Source organism: Fringilla coelebs (genome assembly GCF_963513975.1).
Source record: "Fringilla coelebs genome assembly, chromosome: 11".
NCBI classification, from domain to species: Eukaryota; Metazoa; Chordata; class Aves; order Passeriformes; family Fringillidae; genus Fringilla; species Fringilla coelebs.
In genome coordinates this window covers 11,555,727-11,580,796 of record NC_140037.1, presented here as the reverse complement: position 1 = coordinate 11,580,796, position 25,070 = coordinate 11,555,727, and the positions used below count along the sequence as shown (strand labels likewise).

Here is a 25,070-nt window from a genome sequence, read left to right as displayed (position 1 = left end):
AAAAGGGATTTTGACAAGTGATTAGAATATACTGCTATCTCCTTATTTTTTGTCTTTTTAAAAGAAAAAGAGCAAAAAAATCCACTTAAGAAACTCAGTTTGACAAACATGGAAATTCAAAATCTAAGTGGATGGTCTCTCCTTAATTTATATTGTTGTGAAGAATGGGTACAATGGTCTCATTAAAAGGCACAGAATCAAGCTTGTGTTCTGTGGCTTTACTCAGTTCTTGCTGGCATGTAAGCAGAGTTTTTAATACTTGATATAATTTTGTTTGAGTATTTTATGACAATACCAATTTGCATCCTGCCTGTTGTTTTATGGGCACTTCAGTCTCAGCCAAGAGCCCACCTTTCTGCACCCCACTTCCAAAGCCATTTTTCATTACAGTGCAAAATGAATCCCTCCTGTTTCCCATTCCAGTCATCCTCAGCTGGGCTCCTCTGCCAGCCCAGGTCCCCCTTTCAGCACGAGCCCAGCCTGGTTTCTGTTGCTGGGCTCTCCTGGCTGCAGCAGGATTGCATGGCAGGGAGAGCCAGAACTGGCTCACTCACTGTGTATCCTCATGGCAGGGAACCAACAGTGAGGAATACTTGTGGTGACACACAGGGTGGGTACAGCCCAGGATCTCACTCACAGACATTCAGAGTGACCTCTGCATTGATACAACCACATGACACCCCTTCCCCTTTCTGCCCTGTGTAGGCACTGTCAGTGTTTCCCTCCTTCTTCCCTTACCAGGCAGCTCTTAATGCACCCTGAGTTTGGTAACAATCTTGGCTGAGCTAGGAGACTTTTTTCCTGAACAGAAGGATAATTGGGGTGATTTGGAAATACACCTATTTCAGCCTAGTATGTTATCTCCAGTGATGCTGAACAGAGCAAAAGGGACAGACTTTCACCTCAGCATTCCAACACTGTGGAAACAAACACAAACCTTTAACGTTGGAGTGCAAACAGCAGCCACAGAGCTCTCCTTGTTACCACTGCTGACTGATCTGTTTGGGAATTGCAGGCTAGGATGACTGTATCCCTCTCAGGCCAGAGTTAACTGTGTTACGCAGTCAGAAGCCTTCCTGAACTCTGTGGCCATCACCCCCCACAAAAGCATGAAGTTAAAATTGTTTCTCTGAATTCAAATGGAATCAATACTTCCCAGGAGACAGATGGGCCTTTCTTTTCTACACTGAGAAAAGAATCAGTGTCTGGAGTTCTGGTCTAAAGTTTTCATTCAGCTACAGGACACCACTAGGAAAAGACAGCAGAGATTGGGCACCTGCTTTTTTTCCTTGATCAGCCCTGAATCATAGAATTTGATATTTCATATAAAGGGAGCTTGCTGTTGCTCTTGTGTGCAGCTTTTTAGACTATACAGTCTGGCTCAAGCGAGAAGACCATGCATATTTTTTTTTTTGGAGCTTTTTAATTTTTACTTGTAGCTGAATCCTCTAGGTCAATTGTATCTGCAGGGGTGGGAGAGGAATTTAATTGCTTTTACTTCCTACCTTCATCTCAGGGTGACCAGTCCATTAATAATGCACAGGAAGCAACTAGGAAATGCATGGTAGATTAGGGATTAATTGATATTTGGAAAGATTTCAATCCACATTTGAAGGAAAAGGTTATGCACTGTAGTCCAGCTCTAGTTACTATGTGCATTTGATTATTACTTCTTACAGCCCTGCTTCTTATGGTTTTAGATCTGTTTCTCCCCTTCTTTGGCCAACAAGGCTTTTACAAAAATTTCCTTGTTTGTTTCTTGCTAGAGATATTTTCTACGTTTCTGATACCACCCAACATCAAATAAATACACATATTCCTCTGTATTTTCCAGTAACTATGAGCTTTTTCTGCACTGACACCACCCACAGTTCCGTTATGAACAATTTGACTTTCCAAAATGTTATTGATTTCTCTGCTTGGAAGGTACAAGATTAATAGCTTTAGAGGCAAAAGTCCTTCAATCCATTCACTGAATAGGTGCTGCAAGCTTGCTTCAATGCCTGCAGATGTGCTTCAGCACATCACTTTTAGTTAGAAACATGAGTGAGGCACTTCTCAAATCAACAAGGCACTAAAACACAGGAAACAGATGGGTAATTCCAGTGATGTCAGGGCAGGAAGGTATGATTTAGTTGGCTTGAAAAGCATGAGCCTGACAACTTGACTTGTTTTGCCATAGAAATGATAATGACTTCAGTAAGTTCTTTAGCCATTTTAGAGGCTTCAGAACAGCTAATACTGACACCCATAAAACCTGTAACTACTGGTAGCAGAATTTGACTCTAGCTGTCAGGAGTAAGGGATGAGTGTAAAGAACAGAAGACCCAATAGTAAAGATATATTAGATTCTTTTAAGACCTTGAGAAAATCACCATCTTTTGTCAATGCTAGTTACATTAAAAATAGACTAAAATAAGGAATGTAACATAAATGTCCAGTTACAAGCACTTTGATAATGTTAGGTGAATTGGGCAAAGACCTTTTGAGGACCCCTGGTGTTACAGCAGCTTTTATGATGGTATTTGAATTTGAGAGTAATGGATTCTTCTAAGCAGCTAAAGCCAGACTATTTGGAAAAGGTTCAGGGCTGCTAAATGCACACTGCAGAGAATGTAAAATTTGAGTGGCCATCTCAATTTAGGACTGAAATGTCAAAGGAGAGGTAGACCTGTGTTTCATATGTGGTACCATGGAGTATTTGGAATGCTAATCCTGGAAACACTTAAGTACTTCTGTAATAAACTGCCCCTTTGGGAGCAGAGCTAGACTAGTTACTCATGTCTGTCAGGATCCAGTAAGTGAGTAAAGAAACAGTGATGGTGACTGTCCTTTGCAGTAATCGGTTGGGATTGCAGGAGTTCATCTCCTGAGCTAGTAAAGGGCACATCATAAGTGACTTTTTCAGGCTACCAGTGAGTGTTTTGCACTGCCAATGCAGTTATGTTTTAATTCCCTCTTTGACAGACCAAGAGAAAGGGAAAGTTATTGAAATATAAGAAGTATCTCAAGAAGATGCCCAGGAGGAATCTTTGCTCATCTCAACACATCACAGAGTCATAACAGCTCTGATAATGCCACCTTTTTTCCATTGCATAATATCTTATTCAAATACCCTGTCTAATGAGCATGAACAGTAAGCAGCATATCCTATATTACAGTACTAAACTTAAAAGTATGCTTTTTACAACAATTGTTAAGAGCAGTTTTCAAATCCCTTCAGTATTTTTCATCTATAGAAGTATTTGGGGTATTTTGCTAATTCTGGTTTTAATAATATATTTGGTGAAGGTTATCTAAGTTTAGTCTCTTAATCTAGGAGACTTTGCAAGCACTATTTGCAAGCACTGATTTATCTGTTTTGATTCATTAAATAAATGAAGAAAGAATTGTAAACTGTACTGGTGCCACAATGGGGTAGTTATGCTTTATTTTAATTAAAATCAGGATCTAAAAAATATTTTATTCAGCGGCTATCTACCTTGCTGTTCTTGGCCTAGTTTCTTCAAGTACCTAGAGATTCTGCTGAAGTCTTCATTTGCTCAATCTGCCAAATCCAGAGCTGCATTCTGTGTACAGCTCAGACTGCAGGCACATTTTCAGCCAAAAGAATCTGAATTCTCTGGTCACAAGCATTTGTGTAAAGCCTGTGTTGCTTTTAGACAAATCTGCTCTACTTTCCACAACTTCCAGGCTCTGCACCTTGCTGTGGTTGCAAACTTCCCCTGTAACATTTGAGGAAAGAAGACTCCACAACCTTCCATTTCTATTTTACTTTCCACCCAATCTCTGCAGGAGCCCAGAGATTGTCATGGGCAAACCTCTGGCTCCAGTGAGTTTGCTGACCGAGAATCACAAAAAAATAACAAAACTTGTGCAATCACCTCAGCACAAAGCAATACAAGTTCTTTCAAACAGAGGAAGCAAAACCTAAAGAGAGTTTCCTTACCTTTGGTGAAACTCCCAGCTATGTGGTTTATGGCTGGCCCTCTGTTCTTAGTCATGCCCAACATATCCTGAGTTCTGCAGGAGAAAGTGATTGTAATTAGCAATCAAATAAATATGAGTTTCCATCACAGCTTATTTTTCATTTTAGTTGGCAATGATCTCATCCTCTCAAAATCAGTTACATATTGCCTTGGAGACCACAGGTTACCTGAATGTTGCTAGGATGCACCACTTGCCTGATTCTCTCTCCTTTTCCTCAGCCACATTGCCCACTCTCTGTGCTGTTAATCCATTTGGATGTTTCCATTCTCTATCCCTGTGCTGGGAAGTTCCTAAGTGGCCATGTTGCTTACCTTCCTTCTCACTGCACTGTGCTTATCTTGAAACGCTGGACAGATAATATTTGCATGTGCATTTATCCCCTAGATGGGCTGTGTTGGTCTTTTGCGGGAAATGTTGCAAACAGACCACAAATGAAGTTGATGTGAAACTGAGAAAAGCAGGTGGATAGTGTTATATACAGCTAAATTGAGAGGGGATGTGGAAGATACAGCAATCTACTATCTAAACTTCTATTCAATCAGTGCAGTTTATCTGATTGACCTGTATTACCACTGGCAGCAAAAAGCTCCAGTTGGGAAGCACTTGTTGGTACTGACAGCAAAGGGAAATGGAGTGAAGAAACCTGAATGAACTGAGCTGAAAAAAATAATAGCCCAAGTATCTTTTCCTTCCTAACCATCATGTTTTAATACAACAGGATAAAGTGGCATATAAAAGGGTAATGTGCATTTTCTTCAAGGACTTGTTGAAACCCATAATACAGTAGCTTTGTAATTTACTGGTAATATGTATACAATACAAAGGATCAGGAGCAGAGTACTATCACTATATTTAGAGATAATGCTGCTTTTCTTTCATAGGCTTGATATAAACTTTGATTACATAGCATTTCTTTAATTTGCTGCTATTCAAGAAAACCCTTAGAGCACTGCAGCAAGCAATGCCTCTCTTTTACATTTGCATTTTTTAATTTGCATTTTTTAATTTCCCAGACTGCAGCTCCACACCTACACAGGCTTCCCCTGTGGGAAGGAAGAGAATATATTTCAGTATGAATGATACTGTTTTTCTTCTCAAATAGCTGTAATTATTAATTCCAGAGATTTACAAAAAAAATCACTTTGCTACTGTTTCACTTAAGTGTGTAGGGTTTTTTTCCTAACTAACATCAGATGCCAATCTATTGCTCCACTGGTACCCATTTTAAATAGGGCAGCCAGGCAAAAAGTTCAGCCTGCTCAAATGACTGGCTGCTGCTCTCAGCAGCCTGCTCGCGCATTCCTTGCATACCCCAAAACGACACTGAGTGCAAGAGGAGTTTGGTGCTTTTAAAGGAAGAGCCATTATGTCCATAATAGGTTAAGCCCCCCGTGGCACATTAATGGCAAGAATCTAGACCAGGTTACTGAGCACCACAGACTATTTACTAACCAGCAGGGGCCAGTTCAGTCAATACCTTTAAACATGTACTAAATCCTGATGGTAGGGGCTGGGGTACGTGCCTGTGGCCTGGGTGATCCACATTTTAAACCCCACTGTTCCTCTCTTGGATGGGGATCTCAACTTGGATCTCTTCCATCTCTTAAGAGTGTCAGGCTCTTCCAAAGCATTAAGATGAGGCCGTGACAGGAATATCCTATAAAACAATGGTTATATCGCTCATGTGGCAAGTGACAAAGTTGGGACATCTCATCAAGTAATTCAACCACTGGTATTTCACTGCATAAAACACAAATTGTAGCAGTGACACTGGAAGAGGCTAAGAGAGCCCACAGTGCTGCTCAAAAATCCTGGTGGGCAGAGCCCTTCTGAGACCTAAATTTAATTCTATATGCCAGATTTAGCAGAGGGACATTTAGCTTTCCATTTCCTAGAAGACGTTCAATTAGCAGAAAAAAAAAAGTTTCTTCCTCACTCTGTTTGGCTGTTTTGTAGAGAAGTGTTAGCTTCCTTTGAGCATAAACCTTCAAGAGAAATTTCAGAGTCCCAGGGGACACTGATGCACTCAGAGGTCAGAGAGCTGTCCTCCCCTGGGGCATCTGCTCCCGTCTCACCCACCAGTTCCCCTTTCAATATGGTGGCTCCTGGGACTGGCATTTTTAACTTCCCCACCTGGTCCAGCTTTGCAGGAAGACTCAGTGCCTAGGGTGGATTTCTGTCTCTCACACAGAGTCTTGCCCCTGAAGAGCCTGGGATGCTAAATTTGAGACATGACATAAAGAGAGACGACAACAAGCAAAATTAGACCTGGAAAAAAGATGGCAGCAGGGCGATGGCTCTGCTTAGGCATTTAGCCAGTACTAACGCCTGTCTGTTAGAGAGAATCTGTCTCCAGAACAACTCCATCCACAGGCTGAGGCAACAAAATGAATTATTTGACTTTCTCTATCCAAGACCTTGCAAAAGAAAATTTACAAACACATTGTGTCTTCCCAAGACTGAACGTTTGCTCACATAATAAGGTGGGGGAAAAAAAAAAGCATGGAAGACTTTATATAACAGTACCATCTTGCAACACCTGCCATAACAATATTTTATTTGTCAGTCTTTTCTTATCCCGTGTCTCTTGAAGTTGGCTAGGTTACTCCATCAAAGGGCAGGAGTAATAGCATCACTTCAGATAAAAGAAAAAGAGGGAAGTGTGCTGTACACAATCTGCCCATCACATCACCTCGCAGTTACATTAACCACATCTATGAAGAGTTTACAGACATGGCAATTGATGCCAGCTGCAGCTTCTTCTCAGGTATGGGAAAAAATGCTCCACTCTTATATGGTACCTATAATTTAAAATACTGTACACAGATTAATTAATAGAATGGTCTTTATGCACATCAATACACTGAGTCAGAGAAAGATTAAATAAATGACAAAGCACGAAATTTAACAGGCACAGGAAATAGCAGAGCCATAAACAACACTGAACTCCCAGATTTCAGAAAAAAAAACCCTGTACTCTAATGCAACTATATCATTTGCCTTTCTTAAAGTATATGTTTCAGACAGCAAATTCTGCTGTGCACAGCACTGAGCACATCATCAGCTCTTTGCAAGTACTGAACTGAATAAATAATATTATCTATAATCCCAGTACTATGTCCTAAACCACTAAATCTATTGCAATTTGAAACCTTTGTATTTAACTGACTTTGGTAAAGATAATTCTGAAAGCTGCACTATCTTGGTATGACTAATTAATATGTAATAATAATGATAATCATGACCAATAATGCTGCTTTAACAAGGATTTAATCCTACTGATCATTTTATGAAAGCACTTTGATAATAATGATTATTTATTCTTACACTGCGTTTTTCATGTTAGCAACTTCAAGTACCATGATGATTAAAAAAGCTAAAGAAATAAAGAGATACAAAAAATAACAAGCTTATGAGACTGCTAATATGCTGAGCTTATTTAATAAACCTTACCAAATATAAAACTGTAAGGGAGATTCTCCTGGGAGAGGGGGGAAAAAACCCCCAACATAAAGCCCTGAAGGCTATGTCAGCAGGATCGAATTGACCTGTGTATCACTGTCATTTCCATTGTCACTCTAGCAAACAAAATAAAATAATAAATAGCATTTAGTGCATTATGGGCTAGGCTGTCAGCTGGTGTAAAGAGGTTCACTGGCATTAATCTAAAGGACTTGTTCATCTGGCCCAGCATTTTCAATGGCCTGCATAAGCTTAAGAAAATAGCAAATATGTCTTGTCCATGATGACTCCAACAGGCAGCAGAGGAAGGACACAGACTGTCAAGCCAACATCCTTGGTGACAGTGGATGTACTTAGCTATTTACCTAAGTATTGGGACTGGGCATACTGAGATCTTTCTGGGGCTTTTTTGGCTGCAATAGAAGTGTCTCTTGCTTTCTTTCTCTCGAGTTCCCACTCCTGCAGCTAAGCCAAAGGCTTTGGTATGACCCAAGTTAGATTTTCATAGATATTCATATCAGACCAATAGAAAAATTCACCTGGTCCAAAAAAATCCTCCATAAGGGATCCTTTTAGCCTACAAAGCACTGCATAGGCAGTACTTTGCCAAAAGAGCTTAGAAAGGAAATCACCTGAGCTGGCACAATTTATAGCAGCAAAAAAAAATCTTCAGCAGGATGGTTTAGATAATTAGAGAAGTCTGGTTAGCAATACAGGCAGTTTTTATAGACAGTACTCAATCCTTAACAAGAAGCTTTTACTGGTTTGACTTCCCTGGCAATGTCTTGGTAGTAGAGACCAATTTGAAGAGATCTATTCATCAGCAAAGGTCTCTCCTGGAAGGTGAAATTTCTTGGGTTAAGTAACTTCCCTGAATTTGCTCCTACCTGGTACAGATTGCTCCAGTAGCAATGTGAAACCAGAAAGAAATGGGTTATGGGATGCACAAGAGAGGAGAGAAGTTCCAACGAGGAGGTACACTGAGACAGGAGATATAAACAGAAATCATCCACAGTGATTTGCTCATGGGCTCCACAGCAATGTCCACATGCTGAAGCCAGGGAAGACAAGAAGGGAGTATCAACCTCAGGTGTGAGACAGGGAGACAGGAGCAAGTCTTTGGAGGAAAAGCTGAAGAAACCATTTCAGGGAAATTCTGCAGTGTAGGGAATGATTGCACAGAGAAAGATACAAAAGAACAAAAAGAGATGCCAGGTAAACAGAAGCCCTTTGATAAAAGAGAAGCCCAGCTCATGGTCAGAGAAACTACATGATGGCAAGAAATAGCTGGCGTGTTTTGAATACACACTATATAAACACTGTCTGAAGTTCGTGGAAGTGCTGAATGGAACCAACTATCTCTTTGTTAAGGGGATGAACAAAATTTCATTCCAAATAACTATCAAGAGTAGCCTCCAGCCACAGAAAGCAAATCTGAACAGGAAGAGATCTTAGCAGATCCAATACCAGCTTTCTACACTACCTGTCGATCCTTCTCCAAACTAGTTTGTGAACAAAGAGCAAAAAGGGCACATCATATTTTCTAACTGAAGAGTAAAGTATGCTGAATGAGAGTACAAAGTCATAAAATATATTCAGGTTATTAGCTATGTAAGGATTGAGGAGAAGATAGAGTGCTCCACACTGCATTCCTAGTGTTACATATGATAAGTAGAGACAATAGAAATCAGTGGAAAAAATTGGCGTGCAGTGATTTCCTTCCCTGGGCCTCCTGCAATTTGCAGAACTCTGCAGAATTTCTTGGGCTGCTTGGTCAGCTTTCTCTTTTGCTGAAATATACTTGGATTTCAATGCTAACTACCACTGCTACAAAAGGAGGGTAGTTATAAAAGGTTGATTTGCAAAAATATTTATAAATTCTGCAGCTTTCTATTTTTAGGTGTTCAATTTAAGGCTTCTGGTGGCTGCAGACATCTGTCTTGTCAGAGATTTCTCTGTGGTGCTAACAGAAGTGAAGACTTAGATTCATCATGAAATGGGAACTGGGACTTTGATTCTACAGAAAATAGAACCCAGAGGAGAATCATAAACACACACACACATTTTCTTTGCATATAAATGTTTCTATTATTCTGATGCCAAGATGATTTTTTGCCTTTTCTTTTATATACCTTTTATATAATTTTATGTATCCTCAGTATTCTTAGGCTGCATACTTGTAACTCCTAAAGTCTGATAACTTAGCATAGCCCCAGTATTCTGTTAGGCCAGGAGACCAAACATCCTACCTCACAGCAGGAGGCCAGAAAACCCTACACTATCCTGGGAAACCAAGGTCGACTCTAGAACATATCCTGCAAACTGGAGATTTGGTCCATCCAGGGAGGCATTCCACGGATGGGGGAATATCACACCATTCATCCAGGCCTCCCATTGGGGCATCCTTGTTAGATCTGCTCATTTTTAAGGTCTGTAAATTGTATAGGTGATCTATTGTGTGTGTGCATTGTGGTGCATCGCACCTCGGCGAAGTGGTACACCAGAAGGATCCTTATTAAATACTGAGGTAATAACCCTTACCCCTTAACCATGCTGGCTCTGAATTTTCTAAGACCAGGATAAAGCAACAATTCCCAGGATTGTTCAGCAATGGAAATAAATAGGAATTATCTCAGGGATTTCCAGTGGGATCAAGATAGAGCCAGGCTGTAGTCAGCAACAGCTTTCAGGACACCAGCAAGCCTAGAACTATAGAATCTTTTTGTATGGAAAAGACCTCTAAGGTCACCAAGTCTAACAGTTAACCCAACACTGCCAAGTCTTCTACTAAACCATGACCTAATTGCCATCTACACATCTCCTAAATACCTTCAGGGACCCTAGGTCAACCACTTTTCTGGGCAGCCTGTTCTAGTGCTTGACAACCCTTTCAGTGAAACAATTTTTCCCAATCTCAAATCTAAAGCTCCTCTGGCACAACTTGAGGCAAATTCCTCGTCCTATTGCTTGTTACTTGGGAGAAGAGACCAACCCCCACCTGACTACAACCTCTTTTCAGGCAGCTGTAGAGAGTGATAAGGTTCCCCCTGAGCCTCCTTTTCTCTGAATAAACACCCCCAGCTCTCTCAGCTGCTCCTCATCACACCTGTGCTCCAGATTCTTCCCTAGCTCTGTTCCCTTCTCTGGACACACTCCAGCCCCTCAATGTCTTTCTTGTCATGAGGGACCCAAAACTGAACACAGGATGTGAGGTGTGGCCTGACCAGTTCCCAGCACTAGGGTATGGTCACTGCCTTGGTCCTTCCTCCCACCCACCTTGATGCCATCCACATCGGAGGATGCCTGCAGTCCCCTTGTTCAGATCATCAATCAAGATGTGATAAGAGAACTGGCCCCAGTACTGACCCTGGTGCACGGCACTGGTGACAGCCCCAGCTGGATGCCACTCCATTCCTCACCACCCTCTGGGCCTGGCCATCCAGACAGTTTTTACCCAGTGAACACTGCACCCATCCAAGGCATGAGCAACCAGTTTCTCCATGGAAATGCTGTGGGAAACGGTGTCAAAGCATTGGCCCTTCTAATTTTCTCCCTGCATAGTCTCATGATATCTCTGTAGTCCTGAGTTGTGTGCCCTTTCTTCCAAAAGTCATAAACTCTCCTTTTGTTCCTGAGTTACAACCAAATCTCTCTGTGCAGCTGCCTAGTCTTTTGGTACATGGGGACAGCCTGCTCCTGTGCTTTTACACTTTCCTTCTTAAAGTATGTCCAGCTCTCCTGGACTGCCCTTCAGGACTGCCTCCCAAGGGACTCAGCCAACCACCTCCTAAACAGGACAAAGTCTGCTGGAAATCCAAGCGTGTCTGTTTGTTGGACTCAGTTGTTGACGTTCAGCCTGATGTGAACTCCTAAGGTTTGTGCTCCCTTTCTGTGTTTTAGCAACACACAGCTTAATATCTCTGCCTAACCATGTACTCTTGGTTAATGGTTCCCTAGGCAGTCTGTCAATGCTCTTCCTCAGTTATTCTGTATTTCTGTAAAATTTGGAAGTCAGCTGAAGTAAAATTAAAGTTACCAGAAGCCCATTTGCTCAGTGTTTGTGCTAGGAGACCCAAGACTTGAAAGGGAAACTTTTTCCTTGAAGGATTATCCCAAATAACATTTTCACAAAGGCTGGAGAGCGTATCATGCACAGAGAAGAGATCATGCAAGACTTCTCCTGGAGTCTCATCAACACCATATTTGAACAACAGAAATGCAGAAGAGGGAGGAAAAACCTGCATGCATGTCTGTGGGATGATCAGCATGGACCATGTAGGTGTCTGGTGTGTTAGTTATGAAAATTCTACTAGCTAGGAGAAGGCTTTAGAACAGCAGAGTCTAAAAATGTGATTATTCAGGCTATAAAGAATAAGAGTTGCTGGAATGTTCTGGAGTACCTGGAAAGAATATTAAAGCATAGCAACTAGGAAAACTTTTTGGAAAAATCACCCTGCTTAAGAGACTAAACTCAGGCGGGGTTCACGAGGCAAGCAGTGAGCTTCTGCCATCAGCAAGGTACAGGGCATGGAAGACAAAATAAAGCTCAAGAATGAGTTGGTAAAAACAGGGAGAATACCTTCTTGTCTCAGATCCAATCATGGTTTATGATATGGTTGGTTTTGATCAATTTGATTTGCATGCTGCAGCTTCTATTACAAAATCCAGCACAGGATATAAAATACTTTGTTTGTTCTTAAGATTTCCATTTTCCCTTTCCTATAAGGTTCAAAAGAATCTTTTGCTTGTGCTATTCTGCTCATACCATACTTGAAAGCAGAAAAATGTGAACTGTTTGTTTATCCTCAGGGCAGGTGCTCTGTAGATTATCACAGTCAAGCTTTGTTGTTCTGCACTACAAAGTCTTCAACCTTGACCTGTGAGGTTGTTTTTTCCCATTTCCCCACCCTCTGAGAAAAGGAAAAATAAAGTGAAGATGGAGAAATCATTCTGTATTCTAAGCTAGTGCTCTGTCTTGCTTTAGCAAAGCCTTTGTTGTTCATAAACATGTACAAGTTTTCTAGTTACCTGTACCAGGTGTTAGTCAACAATGAAGCTGGTCTGGGGCTGGAATCACTGTCTTAGTGTGGGTACAAAATCAGAAGTGCAGACTCTTGTGGGGAATTCAGCAGTGTTAATTGTATGACTTGGCAATACTCAGGGGAAACCTTCCAGGTGACATGTAAGGAAATAACACACATATATCTTACTTCAATATGAAGGAAACCAGAGTGCTCATCTCCCTGCAGTCTGTTGACAATTTTACCCTTACACTGAATGATGACACACAGGTGGAATGATCTTGTTCCATTAAGGATCTTTTAGAAAAACATATATAACAACAAAAGTCTGCAAAGGTTTTTTCCTCCCAGACGAACATTGGATAAATCCTAAATTCTGGAGTTATTTCAAAAGAGTAAATCTGTAAAAAATACAAAATGTTTTCTATTTATTGGCATCTAGGGAAAAGTAATACAGTAAATTACTGCTCCAATCCCATGCCCCAGTATGATGTGTGATACAAGATAAAAAAGCAGACTGCAGCTCAGAGCAGGAGGTGCAAAGGTGACTTTTGAAATCCCCCAATCCCAACCTAATTGCTAGACAGTCCCAAAGCATAAGTTAGAGCAGCTTCCAGCATCAGCATCTAAACATGCTTTTTGTTCTAGTGCAAAGCCCATCGGGCACCAGGCACCAATACCACAGGAGTATTCTCTGGGAAAAGAATTAATAGGTTCCAGAGCCATTTGCTTCATCAGCCTGGAGAAAGCCCTGCTTAACTCTTTGCATAACTTCAGCATTGATAGTTTTGACCATATCTTCTGAGAATATACCACAGTGGCTGCTATTCATAATTTAACAACATTTCTACAGTATCTTGCTGAAATATCCTCCTGATAATCCATGAGTGACTCTTTCATTATCTAAGTCTGTGAATGTTTCTTCTTTTTTGTTCTTCTGCAGAAATTTAAAGGCTTTAAACAGCCATTAATCTCAAGTCTATAGACCTCAAACTACATCTAATAATATTGGAAAAAGTTTCTCAGGCTCAGATAAACACAGATTTGAAACTTCTGACCAGACTGGTTAAATGGCTAAAGCATAAATATATCCCAGATGTTACCATGGATGTTTGTCTTGACTCATTATTAAACTCTGATATGCATAGATACTTGGCATCAAAACACATTTTCTTCAAATTCCTACCAGTGGAAATTTGATAGTTATGAAACCCTTTTTTTCTTATGAATGCTGAAATGTGGCAATTATCAGTACATTGGGCCACTGGGTTTACACAGGGCATTCACATATGAACAAGGGAAATAATTATTTATCATGAGAGACAGAAATATTTCCCTTACTTCCTGCAGTGGCAGAAATGCAGATGGGACAAATGGATTGGATTCTGATCACATGAGGTCACAGCTTGCAGGAATGAATAAATGGGTGTAAAACTTACATTTGGCTAAAAGCAGTTTGCAATGGATTCTTTTCTAAAATAAGACTTCTGTTGACCCTTGCATTTTAAAATGAGTCAAAGATAGTTGGAAATTCTATTAGTACAAAATGCAGAAGTAAAATTGTTTCATGCTTGTAGGTTCCTTTGATAAAAGGAACTTTCCTAGTTGTGATTAACACCTCTAAACCAACCCTGTCTCTATTTATACTTTGGCTATTCCATCTCCTTCTCCAGCAGGACCAATACTCCAGCACCACACAGTCAGGTGACTGGCAGCTGGGCACCTCTGTGCTGAACAGTCAAACCCATTAGATGTGGGGGGAAAAAAAAAGAAACTGTGTCAAGGAAATCTCCATCAGCTGTGCCCTGTATCTTAAAACTAGAAGCCCCAAAGTGTGCTACTTTTGAATTCTTGCAGGGTTACAGGCCTCCAAAACAAATCAACTCTGCCAATTCTGAAACACCCTAGAGCATGTAATGGAAATAATCACTGTCTTTTAAAGTGACAGATTAAAATCTCTAGTAACAAAGTTCTCCTTTCCTTAAGCAATCTGTAAGCAATTCCACTCACTCTTGCAGTGAAGTATTTGGGTGTTCTTCTGAATAAGAAGCCCCACCAGCCTGCTTCAGACTGATTCTGATCCTGCACCAGCAAAAAATAAATGTCAGTGTACTGTATCAGAGGTACTTTGGTGCATGTCCAGAATTAGGCTCCAGCTGCAGACCTGTGTATTTTTATGCTAAGAAGTCCTAAGCTGGGCATGCAGAAGAGCTGTGGTGGGGGAGGCAGGGAAGAGACGTATTTGGGTACAGTAACTCAGCCACACAATCCAGTTCCTGCTGGCTGTTCTGACTGACTTATGTCTCTGATGTTTGTCTCAATGCTGTCAGCATGCCAGGAAGCACTGGGCACACAAAATCAGGAGTGCAAAGGCAAATATCATGTCTCACTAAGCCATTCATGAATGACTGTAGATACCTGTCTCCAAAAAATCTGAAAGCTCTTCAGACAGAACCGCCTCTTTGTGTGGTTATGTGGAGTCCTCTGTGCTGGAGTGAGGGAAGGGTCTTTCTTGGCTGTAAACAGAGTATGAGACCACACCCAGACACTGCTCAAGAGAAGAGTTCCAATTGCATTTGTACTCTGCAGAAAACACCTTGAAAAATCCTCAGTAGCTGCAGTGGCCACAGGTCCAGCAATGTGCACACTGTCCTCACCCCAAACAAAAAACATGGCTCATGCCTGTGGTACTGGCCCAGCAACAACCTGCTCAAAGAATGGGAGAACAAATCTGGGGGAAATCATTCTTCAGTATAATTTCAGTTGAAAGAAAATATTTCTCAAACTGGGTGAACAGTAACTCACAATCAGGACTTAAAGACACCATGATTAATTCTGTCTTTCTGAGTTTTCAAACAACTGCTCCAGGAAGTACAAATGACTTTTTTATTTGTAATGGACTAACTCTGAAATGTAATGATGGCAGTTAAAAAAGAAAAGTTTAGTATTTCATTACCTGATAGCACTTACAAAATATTTAGCCCAATATATCTGCCCATAAGCCCCATATAATCTGCCTCTACATGTGAAATCCATGTGTCACAGACCTCAACTCTGTTCTCCACTGACTTTGTACATGACATTTTGTATTTCACAATTAGGCAATTTCAACCCAAAAAACCAGTTAGATTTGCCATACAACGCTGCAGATGGAAAATGAAGACAATGGACAAGACATTATGAGACACACTGATTATCATAGTAGAAGAAAAACCATGGTGTGGTCCCTGTTCTGACTACATTATTCATTTTCATATTTAATTAATAAAAATCTTTGTCTAATTTCCACAAGGTTTCCAGCCTCTTGCAATAAATACAGCCCTGAAATCTTGACATCCTCCTGCAAAATTCTGGTTGAGCTGGGTACTTAAGAGTAAAAATACTAATTTTAAAGAAAAAGCCCAAAGCCCTGATCACACAAGAGTTTTAATGCTTAAGCTATTGTAAACAATTGTGGACAACAGTTTTCAAGAAGAAAGTGCCTGTCTTGTCAACCAACATCTTTTGAAAAGCACCAGGTTTTGACCAATATGTAAGACTAATGTAAATCAGAAGCAATCTCCTTGAAGTTAATAGAGATCAGATTCCAGGCTTATAAGCTTTTGCACACTGAATTTAACTATCTGTCATGCCTGCGAGGTTACAGCACAGACCTAAAAGAAGGTATGGTGCAAGATCAATGTTAAGGAAAGAGTTTCATTTAAAAGACCATCTTTTCCCATCAGACATGATAGGAGATTTATTATTCCAATATTATTGTTGAAACTAGAAGAGAGAGAAAAAATAAACAGGAACATATATTTTCATTTTATGACTGTGAACAACATTTCATACTGTAAACATATCTTGGTCTATAACATTTACCCACTAAAAAAATAATTTCAATACAGTCCTTATTGCTAGCTCGGCAGAGCCTCTCCAGAACATTGTGTTAATGATTAATATGAAGTCAGTGGAATTCCACAGTTGCTGAGAGTCTTGTGCCCAAGAATGAACTGCATTGCTAAATCAGCAAAGACAGTTGTCAAGGTAACCTCTATGTAATCTATTTAACTGGCTCCCAAAACACCAATCAAGGTCAGATAACGCACTCAAGCACCATATGAACACACTCATACGGCATAAAGCTTTGTATCAAGACAGCAGGGAGGAAAAAACCTCATTAGGAAGCAGGGGGAAAAAAAAATCAGTTTTGAGAAGTGTTAATTGGGATTGCAGTTAGCTTTGTGGGGAAAGCATGCTGCTCATCTGAATATGTTTTATCTGTAGTAGAAGTAATTTCATTCCAGTTCAGTTTGAATGGTAATATCCTTCTACTAGTGTTAAAAAAAAAAAAGACAAAAACAACCCACCCAAAAAGTAAAAACAGCCACATATAAATTATTAATTTCATTTATTGTTTTATTAATGCATGTCTGGCATCTGCACTCTGATACAGAGTTCTCATTTTGTTCTCTCTGCAATAGATTATTGTGTTACTTAACAACAAATAAAATGCCAGCAGCATCTCAGGGTGGGGGATACAGCTCCCCACACAACACAGTTCCACAGGTCCTGCTCCCCTGAGGCCTCTCTCCTCCTGTGGAAACTTTCCAGTCAATTCTGCAATGGAGAAGGATCTATTTGGAGTTACAACCTGATGGCACCCTAAATTTTCAGTTGTATTTACTTGCTGTGATTTCAGATCTCTACAGCCATAACAAGGGCTGGCAAGAGTCACTGGGGTCTGAACTGATTTTTATTCCAACAATTGCTGCGCATACAAATCAACATCCTTTGCTTGATATTTACTGCTTTGCTCAACATTTACGGCTTTGCTCATCCTGGAAGCAAAGGACAGTAAGCATTATGAGAATTAAACAGGTTGTCTGTTTTCCTTGGAGCCTCCATACCCTTGTCTTCTGCTGGGAAGCTACAGTACACCACAGCTTCTTACAGCCTCTAGTCCTCAATGAATCTCAACAAATATCCCTATTCAGCTTACAGCAAAAGTACATACCAGGGGAGCTATTTCCTTCCTTCACTTATACACTGACAGTACCAGGAGCTGTGCTAATTCAGGACCCTGCTCCTGTTCCACAAAGATGCCAAAAGGTCTTGCTGTGGAAATGAAGAGCTAAAATTAACAGCTCCAAAACTGCAGAAAGCAATCACAGTAAAGACTATATAACATCTGTGTGCTTAGACAATATTTTTGGCCAAGGCCATTCATACAAAATAAAAATTCTTCTTTAAGGGCAAAAGGACTGCATACAACACGTGTACATCATACATCATACATCTCAGATGTGATCCTGCGAATCAAGAGTCACCAGCAACTCTGCTAAAGTTCTAGACATTCAGCATTTCTCAGGGTTTCCTCCTTTGTAAGTGTGTGAGATCTGTATGCCTGTCTGGGATCAGTGCAGGATCCAAGGGCAATAAAATCATGTACTGGATTAGGAAACAAGGAAGACAACTGCACATTCTAGTCATCCCCAGTGTGGGAGGGTGTGATGGTGCTACAAGCTGCTGCTTATTATGTTGCTGCTGAAGGCAACCACGTGGGCAGAACTCCCAGCCTTCTCAGAAGTACCCCAGGACTGCTCTGGATCCACTAGGCTGGGAATAGAGAGCTGCTAAGCTGCCTCCTTGAGAAATTCCTTGAGAAGTCAGGCATCAGGAGAGGACAAACTATGTTGCCTGTCACAGCACCTCACCTAACAGATGTAGGGTAGATGTGCACCCACGTGGTGCACCCACACACACCACACATCATGGCTGGGTTCCAACACATGCTCTGAGTTTCCATCTCAGGGAGACAAGACTGAAGGCTGGGAAGGACCTAGATGTCATCTGGATGTGGAGTCAGGATAGATGAAACATGAACAATTTCATATGAACACCTTAAGAATCCAATATTATTCATGACATTTTTTGTTAAAATAACCATGACCATAAAATCTTAACATGTTACCAATACTCAGGAATTAACCACAGACCTATGAGATACAAAAAGCTGCGGGCTCCATTTTGAGATGAAGAAGCTAATGAGGATGTGGACTAAGTGACTTGCTCATTGTCAACAGGATGCAGTCACAGGTGGATGCCAAGAAACCCCCAAACCCCAGCTCAGATGAAGCACTGTGGTCTCTGTCTTAAAAAAACCATTTGAGAGCTCTGAGCACCCACAAAACCTGCTGATTTCAGATTTCATCCAGAGGTGAGAGCATTTGGCATTTGTTAGGTGTGTTAGCATAAAAGGAAGGAGCTTGTGTATCTTTTCAGGCTCTAGAGACTGTGGCTGCTTTCAACAAGAAATTAGTAGGTTGTCTCTGGGTTTTGACATGTCAGATACAGAGACACTGACAGCTAATGAAGCTCAGAGACAATTACAGTGACTCTCCCAGAGAAATCCACCCCTGCATTGCTGGGCACCAGTGTAATGGAAGTTGGACTATTCATAGCATATCCCCTTTTGTGCCACTACAAACACTGATCTGACAATGCAGATAAAGAGGAAAGAGGATGAAAATTGAATGCTCATTCCTTAGACAGACAATGTCAGAGATGCTGTATACAGTCGATCAATGTAAGAGTGTTTCTTGTCCAGGCAAATACATGATAAGCCAAGTTTCAAACTGACAGGATTGTAAATACAAATATTTGTTGCCGTGCCTAAAGTAACTTGATTATTTCAGCTCTCAGAAAGTGGTTCTGGATTCAAAATGACTTCAGCTCTTAAATGCCTTTGAAAGTGGATCTAGGTTACTTTTAAGTTAATTTTGTAACATGAACATAACTCATTTAATTTCAATCAATACTCTGCCACTGTACCTTTTGTGTGTGTGTGTAGGCCATGTGTTCTCTTTATTAATCCCAATTAGAATTGTAAACATGGACTGTACCAAAACCACTCTTCTTTGCATCCATAAAACTGCTCTTCTATTTCTAGGAAGTTTAATGCAGGCATGGGCAGCAGGTAACAAGCCTTGCTCTGTGAGGGTGTAGCACAGCCAGTGTAGGCAATGCTGGCAGGAGATACCACGCACTTCCTACCCAGAGATAGGATAATATAGTTCTTGTGGACAGCCAAATATAAATATGCATATGGAATATAAAGCAGGATGGTTCTAGTATCCAGCCACAGAAGTAATTTTAAAAGCCATGAGTAAATGTATATGAAACCATCACACTTACTGCACCATCTCTATTTTGCAAATTGTTACAGTAAAGTCATGGTTACAATCATTTCAGTCAGCACTCCCTTTATGGAAGTAATTTCTGGAGGTCACAGCCTGAAAGTATGTTTATATCTGATGAAAAACATCATGCTTGGAGGTTTCTGAGACTTAAAAAAACCCTCAAAACAACCCCCCCCTCACAATATCATCAAAACCTATCTTGAACAATACTATTTGTCGACTTTAATAGATAAAGTTTTGAAAAAAAGGTTTCTCATTTTTTCTATTAACTTCAAAATACTAAATTTAAAGACTTAATTTGCTTATTCCTAATCCAAACATATACAATGGAAAGCTCTGAAGCAGTTAAAAAAATTGCAGGTGTGGTTTTCATGCATCTCTCACCCACCCATATACTTCAAATGTACTGTTAGAGCTGTGTTTAAAACCCTTGAAATCTGGAGGGGAAGGGATCCCTACGGACCCAGCCCCATGCATGGCTTCAGGATCAGCACTCACATCTCCAAAGGAACATGAACTAATCCACACAGTAAGACAGGATTTACAAGACAGACTGTAACAGCTCCTAAGATAGCTGTTACTGCCTCTGTGTTGTTAATGTGTTTGCAAGATTAGTATTAATTACCCAATAAGGGATATATCTGTTTTGAGAGCTTCTAATAAGTCTGTACTTAATATTAAGTAAATCCCATGCAAATGAAATAACATACAACATAAGCAAGAAAGCATTTAATGATTTGTATGTATATTAGGGGTTTATAATAAATAAATCTGTCTTTGCAGGATCTATTGTAGGAATATATTTGTGTATCTATGAATAGTGATTGTATAAAAGGATATATTCAATACAGACATTCAAGGTTAAATAAGCAATGGAAAGGTGATACGAACTTATGATTGTCAATACACTCAAACTTAGATACCTTTGATTGCAGCTGGTTTTTGTATTAAGAATGGTGAGTGCCTGTCTGCCCATCTGCCCCTCCCTACCTCCAACTTTATCATTCCTGGTTTAGGATCGTGTTCTGAACCTTCTTAAGCATCCTGCTTAATGTGAGAATTACAACATTTTTCTTAGGTAAACAAGAGAGAAAAAATAACTGACAGAAGACCAGTACAAGGTCGAATCATTTCCCTGCAGCCCACCAAGCAATCCTGACTTTTACCAGATGGGCCCCCAGCCAGAGACTCTGACTCCCGAGTCAGGCACCCGATAACAACCTGTAGGAAAGACTCTGCTCCTCCTGCCACCATTCCTGCCGTTCCCCAGCTCCCTGCAGCAGGGCAGGGCTGTGGGACAGGGCAGCCCGGCTCGGCTGGACCCGCGGCTCCCGGCGCTGCCGCCTGGCACTCACCAGCCCCCACAAGGCTCACACTTGTGTATTCCACTTGGATCTTCTGCTCCCCATCAAACCACAACAGCCAGTGATACTAATTCATCTCCATTTTCTCAAGTAAAAAAACCAACATGGCAACTCGGGCAAATGTTTATATGGAAATGTGCTTTTTATCTCTTGATACCTCTGTGACTGAATTTTCCTTCAAGAATAACAGATGGCTTAAGTGTACCAGGTAAAGACTGCATGAGTTGGTGAGAAAAAAAAAAAAGGGCTGTACAGTGGGTTTTTTATAACATAAATCTCCCCCAAACCCACTCTTGTAAACAGTAATAAGAACATGCAGGGCTTTTTAATTGAACATTAAACTCAGAAGTCCCATTACATTCACAGTACAGTATTCAGTTAATACATCCTTTGGGGTTTTTTTTTCCCTTTGTCCCACCCACAGAGATGTTACAAATTGGATTTAAATTAAATTTCATTCTAAACACATATATTCAATCATAACAAAACAGTGACAAATTAGCTTATTCCATTTAAACTCATTGTATGCTGAGGCTGAGTGCCTCCTGCTCCAACCCAGGGCCTATTTCCCAAAGGTTGGGTATTTAAAGAACTGACGCACAAATGTGTGTGCAGCTATTAGCAGGGGAATTGGTTTGATTATTACATGAAATATCAGGTTGAACTGCAGTGTGTTTTAAAGTGTGAATATGGAAAAGGGTTGTTTTTTATTATTGCATCAGTAAAGGGGTATAAAGGGATGGGTACAGAGTGCTGCAGAGGTAGGTGCAGCTGTTCTAGAAATGCCTACATTTACTTTTCACTCTTTCTTAAATATAATCTGATACAAAAAGAAACCTGACAGGTAACTTCCCTTTTAACATAGTCTGTTGTAAATCCATTGAAACACTGTTCCCCATTAGCTACCTTTCCTGTATAGGAACATAAAACATATAAAGAGATTTTCTTGTTTGGTTGTGGATTTTTTCCCATCACAGCTGGGCCCTTGCTAGTTTTAGCATTTAAAGGAAGCCAGAATGGGTCAGGTGTGGAAAGAAAAGAACAAATTTGATACCACTCCTGAGAGAACTTGGATAGATTCCAAATCAATCTGTCTCAGGGGGTGGAGGGAAGGGCAGAAAATCAACAGGCATGAAAAAAAAAATCCTGAGTGTTACCATGGCTGAACATCAACTGTGGTTGGATCAAACACTTGTGAAGCAAAGGATACTGAAACCGTTATTTGTAAAGAAAAAAAGCCATCATCTCAAAATTATGGTGGAATGTGTTTAGAAAATAAACATTCTCAAGTTGCCCAAAAACTTGTTAGGCGTAAACAAACTCACTGCTTTTCCCAGATTTATGCAGTCTGTATGCACTGAGGATATTCTGGAGATAATTCAGGACTCCTTGTTAGAAATTTCTCTAACAGGTAGGACTGTGATGTCCCTACATAGCGATGTGCTTTAGCTATCTATTGGCCTAGGGTAGTTAGTCACAACTGCTAACAAACAGGAAAAAAGAAACAATTAAAATTCTAATTGGTTTGAAACTTTAAATCCCATCCCAGCATGCACTCTCATTCTTCTACATACTACCTAAATCCTAGCAAACCTTCTTACCTTCTCTCTGTGGGCCAGCCATGCACAAATTTGCTGCTTCCAAAATTCAAACTCCAAGTTTAACTCTGGATTTAATCCTGCCAAATACCCAGAAGCTATGACCTTCCCTGAACATGCTAACATCCTCACAAGAAGGGCCCAGTACCTAATGGAATTGCTATGAAGAAACATTTTACAGAACTGCTTAGGTTGTAAAAACCTCAAAGATGAGGAAGTCCAACCATCAACCCAGCACTACCAAGTCACCACAACATCATGTCCCTAAGTGCCACATCTACACATCCTTTAAATACCTTCAGGGATGGTGACTCAAACACTTTGGGGAGCCTGTTCCAGTGCTTGCCAACCCTTTCAGTAAAGGAACTTTTCCTAATATCCAACCTAAATCCCCTCTGACACAACTTAAGGCCTCTGGTCCTATTGCTGCTTGGGAGAAGAGACTGACCTCCAGGTCATGACATCCTCCTTTCAGGCAGCTGTAGGGAGCTATGAGGTCCTTCCTCAGCCTCCTTTTCTCCAGGATGAACAACCCCAGCTCCCTCAGCTGTTCTTCATCAGCCTTGTGCTCCAGACCCTTCCCCAGCTCCATTCCCTTCTCTGGACATTCTCCAGCCCCCTCCTGTCCTGAGGAGCCCAGAGCTGAGCCCAGGGTTTGGGGTGTGCCCTGAGCAGTGCCCAGCACGGCTGGATGGTCCCTGCCCTGCTCCTGCTGCCACACTGCTGGTACAGGCCAGGTGCCACTGCCCTCCTTGGCCAGCTGTGCACATCTGGCTCCTGTTCAGCTGCTCTCTGCCAGCACCCCCAGGTCCTTCCCCTCTGGGCACCTTCCAGCCCCTCTGCCCCGACCCTGGAGCACTGCAGGGGGTTGTTGCATGCTTAAAAAATAAATAATCATAAATCAGAACATGACTGATGGTAGCTGTCAGCTGAATTTTTTCCCCACATGCCAATGGAATACTGTGAAGTTCTTTTGTACCTTCACAGCTGTGCCCAACACACTGCCCAGGTGTAACTACCCCTGGCACTAGTAGTTTTTCCTTTGCCACACGAAGGAGAGCTACAGAAGTGCTGATTACACCATCACCAATAATTGTTTACAGCTACAGGATCTCAAAACATGTTCCCCATTTTGCACAAGGTCTGCTGAGCAGTGTTTGAGGTTGTACCATCTGCCCAAACAATACTTCCACATTATTGCACCCTATAAATCAAATACAACTGCAGGAAAGCAGGTGGTCATAAACTAACAGAAAAATCAGACCTATAGTGCACATATATTAGACTAGATCCACTCATCATGTTGCCCAGTGGTTGAATGCAGACAACAGGACAATTTATTTAGGTTATCTGTGGCTGACAGGGGTGCTGGGAGAGCATGCACAAGTTCTGGATAACAAGGCTTGCATGTTCTGACTGGTCTGACAGGGAAATCCCTTCCCTCTGTCCTCACTGCTACTTGCCTGCTGGAGGTCCCAGAAAAAGCCCAACCAATGCAAGGATACCCTGGAGGAGGAACACTTAACTTAGCAAAGAGTGAAGTGGGGCACCTGGGATAGATGATGATGCTTAGGTAGATGAGCAACTGCAGCCAGAGACAAGGGCTGTCTCAAAGAGGTAAAGGAATTGATGTGGGTGGGAACTGCAAGTGGGGCAGAAGGGACTTGAGTGGAATGGAAAAGTTGACTGTAGCATTGATAAGCTGGAATCTTCAGCAGCCTGGCCACTGTTTGACACCAGGTTTGTTGAAGAAATATCAGCCTCAGTGAGAACTCTGCCTGAGCAAGGATCTCAAGCTGAGAACTGTAGTAAACAATCTGGTTTTTTAGTGGCTTGGGGGCATTTGGGGTTTTTTTGTTTGTTTGTTTTTAATAATCAAGGACCACCAGCAAGATAAGGACAAGAGACAGCGGCACATCCTCTGGAATAGGAAATGGTGCCCATAGCACAGGATTCTGCTGAGCACCAGGGCACAGCCCAGCAAGCAGAGCAGGGCAGTGACAGTAGCAGGTCTTGGTGATTGCTCAGGGAGCCACAAGTGGTTTGTAGGTTACACATCGACTTCAAGGTCAACTGAAATCCAAATGACATTCCAAGACAGGGCTGGGGCCGTGCACACCTACACTGCAGGGACTGAAGCCCCAGAGAGGAGCTGCAGAGGGGTTCCTGGGCCACGGACAAGCTGCTAGGGGCTTGGCAGGACTGCTGGGGATTACTGGGGCAGGTGGGGCCCTGGTAACCATCAAGGGGCATCTGTCAAATCTACCAGCACACAGAGGGGCAGCTCAGGGCAGCAGAAATGCCAGCAGAATGTCATATCCTAATGCTGAAATAAGGGTAAAGCTTAACAGGCACAAGTGACCCTCATTCCAAACCACTGGAACTGCTCAGGTGAGTGCAGGTTACACCAGTTGGAGCCAGTGAGATCCAGCCTCTCTTGATTCCGAGGTC

At 41.4% G+C, this 25,070-nt stretch overlaps 1 protein-coding gene across 1 annotated transcript in view; it reads right to left on the bottom strand.

Moving 5' to 3' along the window:
• MAMLD1 (mastermind like domain containing 1) overlaps window positions 1-25,070 on the bottom strand; it is a 243,929-nt gene that overhangs the window by 122,780 nt on the left and 96,079 nt on the right. Inside the window, exon 4 of the mRNA XM_084212749.1 lies at window positions 3,950-4,023. The gene's annotated coding sequence lies outside the window, so the exon portion shown is untranslated. The remainder of the gene's footprint in view (window positions 1-3,949; window positions 4,024-25,070) is intronic.